The sequence below is a fragment of the Lepus europaeus genome, chromosome 20, assembly GCF_033115175.1.
Source record: "Lepus europaeus isolate LE1 chromosome 20, mLepTim1.pri, whole genome shotgun sequence".
In the NCBI taxonomy this organism is placed as follows: Eukaryota; Metazoa; Chordata; class Mammalia; order Lagomorpha; family Leporidae; genus Lepus; species Lepus europaeus.
Window position 1 is genome coordinate 11,386,456 of NC_084846.1, and position 9,976 is coordinate 11,396,431.

The following is a 9,976-nucleotide window of genomic DNA, read 5'->3' on the forward strand; positions in this document are numbered from 1 at the left end:
AAAACACCCAAAATCCTTGAGAAAAATTTCCTTCCTTCCTCCATTTGACGTAAATTTCCTACTCTGTCCTCTGTAAAGGGCTGTAACTGTGTCAATCAGAGCAGCTTTGATTCCTCCCACTTGCAAAGGCACAGTTTTGATGGAACTGTCAAACCAGGTAAATTTATGTTCCAGACCTGCTGCACGGAGAAAATCAGTTACCAAACTTTGTGGTCATGTGTGTATTTTTTTCAAAGATTTATTTGTTTATTTGAAATATAGATTTACAGAAGGTTGACAGAGAGCAAGAGAGAGAGAGAGAATCTTGTGTCTGCTTGTTTATTGCCCCGAAGGGCTGCAATGGACAGAGCTGGGCAAAGCCAAAGCCAGAATCTCAGGGCTCCATCTAGGTCTCCCACATGGGTGCAGGGACCCAATAACTTGGTCCACCTTCTGTAGCTTTCCCTGGTGCATTATCAGGGAGCTTGGTCTGACGTTTAGCAGCCAAAATTTGTATGGGCTCATATAGGATGTTGGTTCCACACAGCAGCTTAATCTGCTACACAACATTGCCAGTCCCAAGATGTTCTGGGTGTTTTTATGCCTTCAGGTGAACTTGCAATGTGTGTTATGTTCACATGCATGTTTATGTTCATACACGTGATTGGCTGTAGTTTACATGGTACCAGGTTGACTTGGAAAGAATTGCACACACATAAATTAATCCCCATGCTTGCAAAAGTTGATATGCATTTCCCTGATGGCTAGTGATTGAATGTTTTCTCATGTGTGGTTGGACTTTTGAATTTCCTCTCTTGGAAAACGCCTGTTCAAGTCCTTTGCCCATTCCTTAACTGGATTGTTGTTTTGTTGTTGTTGAGTTTCTTGAGCTCTTGGTAGATTCTGGCTATTAATCCTTTATCAGTTGCATAGTTTGCAAATATTTTCTCCCATTCGGTCAGTTGCCTCTTCACTTTGCTGAGTGTTCCTTTTGCAGTGCAGAAACTTCTCAGCTTGATGTAATCCCATTTGTCAATTTTGGCTTTGATTGTCTATGCTTCTGGGGTATATTCCAAGAAGTCTTTGCCTATGCCAATGTCCTCCAGAGTTTCTCCAATGTTCTCTAGTAATTTGATGGTATCGTGTCATAGATTTAGATCTTTGATCCATTTTGAGTGGATTTTTGTGTAAGGTATAAGGTAGGGGTCTTGCTTTCTACTTCTGCAGGTGGAAACCCAGCTTTCCCAGCACCATTCATAGAAGAGACTGTCCTTGCTCCAGGGATTGCTTTTAGCTCCTTTGTCAAAAGATAAGTTGGTTCAAGATGTGTAGACTGATTTCTGGAGTTTTTTTATTCTATTCCATTGATCTATGCATCTATTTTTTTTTGCCAGTATCAGGTCATTTTGATTATAACTTCCCTGTGGTATGTCTTGAAATTTGGTATTGTGATGCCTCCAGTTTGTTTGTGTGTGTGTGTGTGTGTAAGACTTCCTTAGCTATTCAGGGTCTCATGTTTCCATATGAATTTCAGCATCATTTTTTCTATACCTGAGAAGAATGTCCTTGGTGTTTTGAATGGGATTGCATTGAATCTGTAAATTGCTTTCTGTAGTATGGACATTTTGATGTTATTGATTCTTCCAATCCATAAACTTGGAAGATTTTTTCCATTTTGTGTGTGTATCTTCTTTTTCTTTCTTTAAAGTTTTTTTTTTTTTTTTGATAATAGAGATCTTTGACCTCCTTGGTTAAATTTATTCCAAGAGATTTAATTTTTTTGTAGCTGTTGTGAATAGGATTGATCTTAGAAGTTCTTTCTCAGTCAAGGCATTGTCTTTTGTTTGTTTTAAAGCAATTTGTTTTAAAAGCAATTTGTTTTAAAGCAATTTGTTTTAAAAGCAATAGCTTTTTGTTTGTTAAAACACAATGGGATACTGTTCAGCTATTGGAAGGACATTCTGTCATTCTAGACAACATGAATGCCCTTGCAGGACATCAGGATAAGAGCAATAATCCAGGTACAGAAGGACAAATACCACATGACTCACTGGTAAGTAGAATCTTGTAGAGTTGGTCTCACAGAAATAGACAAGGAAAGAGTGGTTAGCAAATGTCAGGAAGTGTAGGGAAGAGGAGCCTGGGGAGTGGCTGGTCAATTGGTATAAGATTCTGATGGACAAGAGGAATAAATTCTGGTGTCTACTGCACAGTAGGATGACTACAGCTAACAATAAGGCTCAGTATATCCCAACATATCTACAGGAGAGGATTCTGAATGTTCCCATCTCAAAGAAATGCTCCTTGTTTGAGGTGATCGATATGCTAATTACCCTGATTTGATCATAACACAGTGTATACATGTAGCCAATGTTCAGTGTCCCCCATAAATTGTGGCAAATAAAATAAAATACAAATACCTCTCTTTTAACTCACAGACATAAGGAAAACTAAGTGACAGCTCCTAACTTGCAATATAATTTCTAATTCATGGTGGGAGGGTGGGAATGCTGGGAAGAGCCACTATATTTTTTTTTTCAGAGAATGCATACCTTTTTGTTTTAACTTTTATTTAAAGAATATAAATTTCCAAAGTACAGCTTATGGATTACAATGGCTTTCCCTCCCCCATAACTTCCCTCCCACCCACAACCCTCCCCTTTCCCGCTCCCTCTCCCCTTCCATTCACATCAAGATTCATTTTCAATTCTCTTTATATACAGAAGTTCAGTTTAGTATATATTAAGTAAAGATTTCAACAGTTTGCACCCACATAGAAACACAATGTGAAACATACTGTTTGAGTATATAAATCACAATGAACAGCACATTAAGGACATAGATCCCACATGAGGAGTAAGTGCACAGTGACTTAACAAATTGACACTCTTGTTTATGACATCAGTAATCACCCAAGGCTCTTGTCATGAGTTGCCAAGGCTATGGAAGCCTTTTGAGTTCACCGACTCTGATCATATTTAGACAAGGTCATAGTCAAAGTGGAAGTTCTCTCCTCCCTTCAGAGAAAGGTACCTCCTTCTTTCCTTCTTTCCATTGGGATCTCACTCGCGGAGATCTTTCATTTAAGTCATTTTTTTTTTTTGACAGAGTGTCTTGGCTTTCCATGCCTGAAATACTCTCATGGGCTTTTCAACCGGATCTGAATGCCTTAAGGGCTGATTCTGAGGCCAGAGGAGCCACTATATTCTTAAAGTCATATTTATAAAAAATTTCTTACTCATTGCAAGTGAGGAGCCCTTGATTTACATTGAGAAACAGTTTTCCCATTCCTGAAGATGGAAATACCATTGTCCCAGACGTGTCTGGTGCTGCGTCCCCAACCAAACTTTTGGACTGGAGAACCCTAGGGACTCCTTGAAGATGAGCTCTTCTGTCTTGCATTCTGGAGAAAGTGTTGAATCAAATAGGGTCAGTGGCTGAAAGCTTTGCCCTCTGGGAAGCAAGAGAATCCACAGAGAAGGAATATCAACTCTGAGCACACATGACTTCAACTTGGTCTCTTGGGAACAGAGGATCGGCCAGAAAGTTTCTGCCCAGACCAGGGTCCCTACCGGGAAATCAGGTGCTCATGGGTCAGAGAAGAAGATGTGCCGACTGTACAGAGACGGGGAGCTGTAAATTCACCACAATCTTCAACTGGCTCAAGGACTGATGTGTCACTCCTTCCTGCTGTCTGAGTGGGACAGAGCTTCAGTGTCCATCATCAGCCATCCCTAGAGGAGTCACACCTCTACCCAGAGACCTTCCTCCCAGAGAACCCATGCAGTGATTCTGAGAGCCCAGCGGGCCCTGCAGGAAAGCTGAGAACGCTTACCCAAGGTCACCTGATAGCCAAACCAGTGTATTTCAGATAAAGAGATTGTGGTATTCATTTGCTTGCATGCTTAATTATGTATTTATTCATGGTGTTAAAACACAGGAGTGTCCACTGAAACCAGCAACACGGAATTCATTGTTGACAATTAGATGATCCTCGTGGAAGTGCAGTTGGAGTAGGAATTCAGAAGCACAAAGCAGTTCTGTAAAAGTAGAACAGGGATCCGAGAATCTTGGCAATTAAGGGGTGTAAAGAAAGAGGGTGGGGGCCGACACTGTGGCATAGTGGGCTAAGTCTCTGCCTGCAGTGCCGGCACCCCAAATGAGCGTTGCTTTTTGTCCCAGTTGCTCCTCTTCTGATCAAGCTCCCTGCTATGCACCTGGGAAAGCGCAGAAGATGGCCTAAGTCCTTGGGCCCCTGCACCCATGTGGGAGACCCAGAAGAAGCTTCTGGCTCCTGACTCTGGATTGGCAGAGCTCCAGCTGTTGCAGCCATTTTGGGAGTGAACTTGAATGGGGGAGAAACAAAAAGAAATAAACGAAGACATACAGACAAAAGAGAGAGCCACTCTCCTCTGTTTCATTCTGAAAATGCCTACAACAGCTAAGACTGGGCCAGGCCAAAGAAGTCCCATGCCCAGAACTCAGTGTGGGTGTCCTGTGTGACTGGCAGAAAATCCACATAGCTGAGTCGTCATTGCAACCTCCCAGAGGGCGCATTAGCAGGATGCTGGAATCAGGAGCAGAGCCACGACTGACAGCCGGGCAACCTGATCTGGGATGTGGGTATCCCAGGCAGCATCTTAAATGCAGCACCAGACATCCAGCTCTGCCATCTTTAATATTTGAAATGGTGCAGATTGAGATTTTCTGGTGAGGACACAGATGCCCAAGCACTTGGGCCATCTTTTTTTTTTTTTTTTTTTTTTTTTTTTTTGACAGGCAGAGTGGACAGTAGAGGGAGACAGAGAGAAAGGTCTTCCTTTTGCCGTTGGTTCACCCTCCAATGGCCGCCGCGGTAGGCGCGCTGCGGCCGGCGCACCACGCTGTTCCGATGGCAGGAGCCAGGTGCTTCTCCTGGTTTCCCATGGGGTGCAGGGCCCAAGGACTTGGGCCATCCTCCACTGCACTCCCTGGCCACAGCAGAGAGCTGGCCTGGAAGAGGGGCAACCGGAACAGAATCCGGAGCCCCGACCAGGACTAGAACCCTGTGTGCCAGCGCCGCAAGGCGGAGGATTAGCCTACTGAGCCGCGGCGCCAGCTTTGGGCCATCTTTGCTACTTTCCCAGGTGCATTAGGAAGGAGCTGGATCCGAAGTGGAGCAGCTGGGTCTTGAACCAGCACCTATATGGGATGCCGACATTGCAAGCGGGGGCTTAACTCTGCTACACCACAATGTTGGCATCTCTCTCTGTCCCTCTGTCTACCTTTCAAATAAAAATGAACAAAAACAGAAGAGTGAAAATGATCACACCAGAATAGACTTCCATATTTATTTGTTCATGGGAGGTTTTCAAGCTGGAACTTCTGGGTGAAATTTGCACTTTTTTACAGGAAATAATTTGGCCCGCGTGTGTCATGTCCACATGTTGCCCTATCAGGGCAGCTAGGGATGAGAAGGGCATGGTACAAACACGGCCCCAAAAGGCCATAGTATCTGTGTCTGTGTTTGTCTCTGTGTTTGTGTGCTTGTGTGTACCTGCTGTGAGATGAGAACAGTGTTCAAGCTGAGTTACCTGGAATTATTATTCCAAGGTGACACTTAATGTTACTCAGTCAGGAACTCCATCAATATACAATAGTTAGAATGAATCCCATTCAAATCACTGGGTGCCTTTTTAAACACAATGCTAAAGTCTAATGGTGGATATTAGAGAATGGAGAGGGAAATATGGGCCAAGGGTGGAGAAAGCTTGTTCCATGTTCATTAGGTTACAGTTAGGGAGAAGTAAGACAGTGCTGGGTTCTGTTGCACAATAGGACAGTTATAGATCATGGAAATGTATGACAAATTTCTCTGAAACAGAACTAGAAGGTAGGAGTTTGGATGTTTTAGACCCCAAAGAAATGCTTCATTTTTTAGTAGATAGATGTATGTACCCATAGACACGCACTGATTGGACATAGCACAGTGTAGGCAGGTACTCACATATCCCGTGGAACCTCAAAAATTTTTGCATCTGTTTAAATTTTTTAATATTTAAAGGAGTTTTTCAATCTTGGAAAACTGAAGAAATACACAGAATAGTACAAATATAGCATCTCAAAAATGTGAAAGAAAGAGAGTGGGAGAGGAAAGAAGGATAGGAGGGAGGGAGAGGGAGGGAGGAGAAGAGAGAGAGGGAGGGAGGAAAAGAGAGAGGGAGGGAGGAGAAGAGAGAGAGAGGAGAGAGAGAGAGAAGGAGGAGGAGCAGGGAGGAAGAAAAATATCATGCTATTCTTAGAACTGTATCCATGAATTGCGTTAGATCTGTTCTCCTTATGTTAGAGTAAATAAATAAAGTTAAAAGATGAATGAGGTGCAGGAGGCTCCTGTGAGGATGATGGAGTCTGTGTTGATGCACCTCAACCTCAGCATCCTATGTCCCCACTCCACCCCATTCTACCTTTTGTTCATCACCACTGCCATCCTCACTTCCTTTGGAATGCGCCTGTTGTGTAATAACAGCCACCAGGGCTCTTGGCCTTTATCATACCCTTGATATGATCCATTCTTCCACAAAGTACCTCATGGCTCTTGGTCTCTGGGCAATGACCCCTTCCGTTTCTAGCCCTACTTGGACAACTAGAAAAGAACACCCTGGGGGGGCCGGTGCTGTGGCATAGCAGGTGAAGCCACCGCCTGCAGTGCCGGCATTCCATCTGGGCGCTGGTTCAAGTCCTGGCCACTCCACTTCCAATCCAGCTCTCTCCTATAGCTTGGAAAAGCAGTAGAAGAGACCCAGAAGAAGCTCCTGGCTCCAAGCTTCAGACTGGTGCAGATCCAGCTGTTGCAGCCAATTAGGGAGTGAACTAGTGGTTGGAAGACCTCTCTCTCTCTCTCTCTCTCTCTCTCTCTCTTTTTCTATCTGCCTTTCTTTCTCTCTGTGTGTAAGTCTGTCTTTCAAATAAATAAATTAATTTAAAAGAACACCCTGGACCCATTCTTCTTTATAGCTGCTTCCATTTTATTCACAGCATTTATTTGTTCTCTTATATTTCATCTCCATCACTGGAATGTGGACAATTTATTCTTCTAAGATAGACTTCTGACTGGCCACTGCTTGAAATATGATTGGAAGTCAATTTATACAGTTCAACTATAGGAAATCATTACTTATTAAAATAGTAGAATACATACATGTGCTTTAGGGAAAATGCTAAGTGGGAAGGAAACTCTGCTCAGAGATGCTAATAAGATGTTTCAAATGGACTAAGTGAGTCCTACATGGGACCAGATCCATGCACAGTGTATATAAATCAGTGTTTGCCTGCAACATATAAATGGTAGATTTCCCCTATGTGAGCAATGGCTCCTCAGTAATCATGTAATTATCTCTTTCCTGGTAGTCGTCTCAACCAATGGCATCAGGGAACGATTCACAAACTTCAAGATTTCTTCTCCTGGGATCCTCAGAGTACCCAGCACTGCAGCCCCTCATATTTGGGCTCTTCCTTTCCATGTACCTGGTCACTATGGCTGGGAACCTGCTCATTGTTCTGGCCATCCTCTTAGAGCCCCACCTCCACATGCTCATGTACTTCTTCCTTTCCAACCTGTCCTTGGTGGACGTCTGCTTCGCCTCCACCACCGTCCCCAAGATGCTGGTGAACATCCAGACACAGAGCAAAGCCATCAGCTACGCAGGCTGCATCACCCAGATGTTCTTCCTGCTTTTTGCAGAGCTGGACAATTTTCTCCTGGTTGTCACCCCCTGCACTACACGGTCATCATGAACCCTCAGCTCTGTGTGCAGCTGGTCCTGGTGTACCAGGTCATCAGTGTACTGCATGCCTTGTTAAAAATCCTACTGGTGCTGTGGCTGTCCTTCTGCGTACCCCTGGAAATTCATCACTTTTTCTGTGAACTGAATCAGGTGGCCCAACTTGCCTGCTCTGACACTTTTCTTAATGACATGGTCATATACTTCACACCTGTGCCGCTAGCTATTGGTTCACTGGCTGGGATCCTGTACTCCTACTCTAAGATCATCTCCTCCATCCGTGCAGTCTCCTCTGCTCAGGGGAAGGATAAAACATTCTCCACCTGTGCCTCTCACCTGTCCATTGTCTCCTTATTCTGTTGCACAGGCCTAGGTGTCTACCTCACTTCGGCTGTTACCCACAACTCACACTCACCTGCCATGGCCTCAGTGATGTACACCGTGGTCACCCCCATGCTGAACCCCTTCACCTACAGTCTGAGGAATAAAGACAAAAGGCTCTGGAAACTACACAAGGGTCCATTGCTCTGGAGCTAAGGAAGCACTGATAATTGTAGGACTCAAGAATGCCTGGGCCAGAAATCCTGATTCCATGACCAAATTGTGAAAGTAGGATTTTCTCCTTCATTTTGGTCCCTGGAGTTGGTGTTACTCTGATTTCCACCCGTGTAATTTAAGCAACTTGCTCTTTACACCTTCTGCTCTCTTCAGTATCTAAAAATCTTTCCTTTTCATACTTTCCTGCTTTCCCAAAGACTTTCCAAACACAGAAACAGTAGGAATTCACCATTGTCTCAAGGGATGGTAGGCTATCAAAAGAATAAGTTCTCTACACACGATGTGTTCATACTGAGTAGATTTTTGTTTTACTGGAAAACATGTTACGTGTTTTGCTACTCCCATAGTCACACTACAGCTGGCAACTAAGGTCATTCACTGATTGTAGGTTAGGAAAATCTGAGGCCGCTGTCTTTCTCCTTTCTCTCCATCATTCCTGGGTCTATCACTAACGGTTCTTCCCGATAGCTGAACTTAATACATCTGTGTTTTCTAACTGGTCATTAGCTTTGATTCTCTCCTTTAGGGTCCTGTTTCTGTTTTATATCCAAGTGTCTCCCTCAACCAGTGTTACTGGTTGATGTTACTTAGATGTGTTTATTATCATCTATCAATTATGAATCCATATCGACATGTAATGATAAACAGGAGTGGAGTTTTGTTTTTTAAAGATGTTTGTTTATTTGAAAAGCAGATATACAGAGAGTGAGACAGAGAGAGAGGTCTTCCATCAGCTGGTTCACTCCCCCAAAGAGCTGCAACAGCCAGGGCTGGGCCGATCTGAAGCCAGGAGCCAGGAGCTTCTTCTGGTTCTCCCACATGGGTAGAGTGGCCCAAGCACTTGGGCCATCTTCCACTGCTTTCCCAGGCCATAGGAGAGAGCTGGATCAAAGTAGAGCAGCTGGGACTCAAAACAGTGCCCATATGGGATGCCGGCACCGCAGGCAGAGGCTTAGCCCACTAGCTCACAGCCCTAGCCCCCAAGCTGGTTCTGACGTCACACCTCTGCCTGCCCTGTGCTGTCCCCAGTGGTGCAGTTGTGTACAGATGTCTCTGATCTGAACACTCGTGCAGTTGGCGCGTAGGCGTGTCTGGAGCTAATTGCACCTGCGTGCAGCACCCTGAACCCAGAACTGTGCCCACAGAACAGCTGTTTGGTAGAGGAGGTCTCTTCCTCCGCATTCCTGAGACCGGGGGTGAACGCAGCCAACGCCAAGGAGCAGCTCTACGCGACCCCGCTGCCCAGGACAGGCAGAAGCCAGGCCCTGCCCCGGCTCCAAGTCACAAGGCAGGGAGACAGGCTGAGGATGGAGAGATGGCAAATCCAGGGGACAGGCCCTGAGAGACGCTGTGACGTCGTCACCGCTGTGACGTCACCGTGCTTCCTGCTCTTCCTAATGCCGGACCTTCCTACACCCAACTTCCTGCTCCCGTCAGGGCGGCCTGAGGGTCCTCAGAAGAACCAGATCGGGGCAGCGGCGGGAGGGGGGTCTCCTCGGGCCAGGCCTGCCGGGCCTCCCTGGCGGTGCTGGGGCCGCGCCCCTCAGGGGGGGTCAGCCACGCGGGGCGACGCCTGCTTCAGGTCGCCCACGGCCTCCGCCACGGCGCCGCCACGAGCAGAGGAGCCCCCGCCGCAGCCCCGCGCCCAGCGCTGCTCCCGCCCCGGACTCCGCCTCCGA

At 45.6% G+C, this 9,976-nt stretch overlaps 1 pseudogene; it reads left to right on the forward strand.

Moving 5' to 3' along the window:
- The first annotated feature begins 7,377 nt into the window (after positions 1-7,377).
- LOC133749309 (olfactory receptor 7A17-like) lies at positions 7,378-8,276 on the forward strand (annotated as a pseudogene).
- The last annotated feature ends 1,700 nt before the right edge of the window (positions 8,277-9,976 follow it).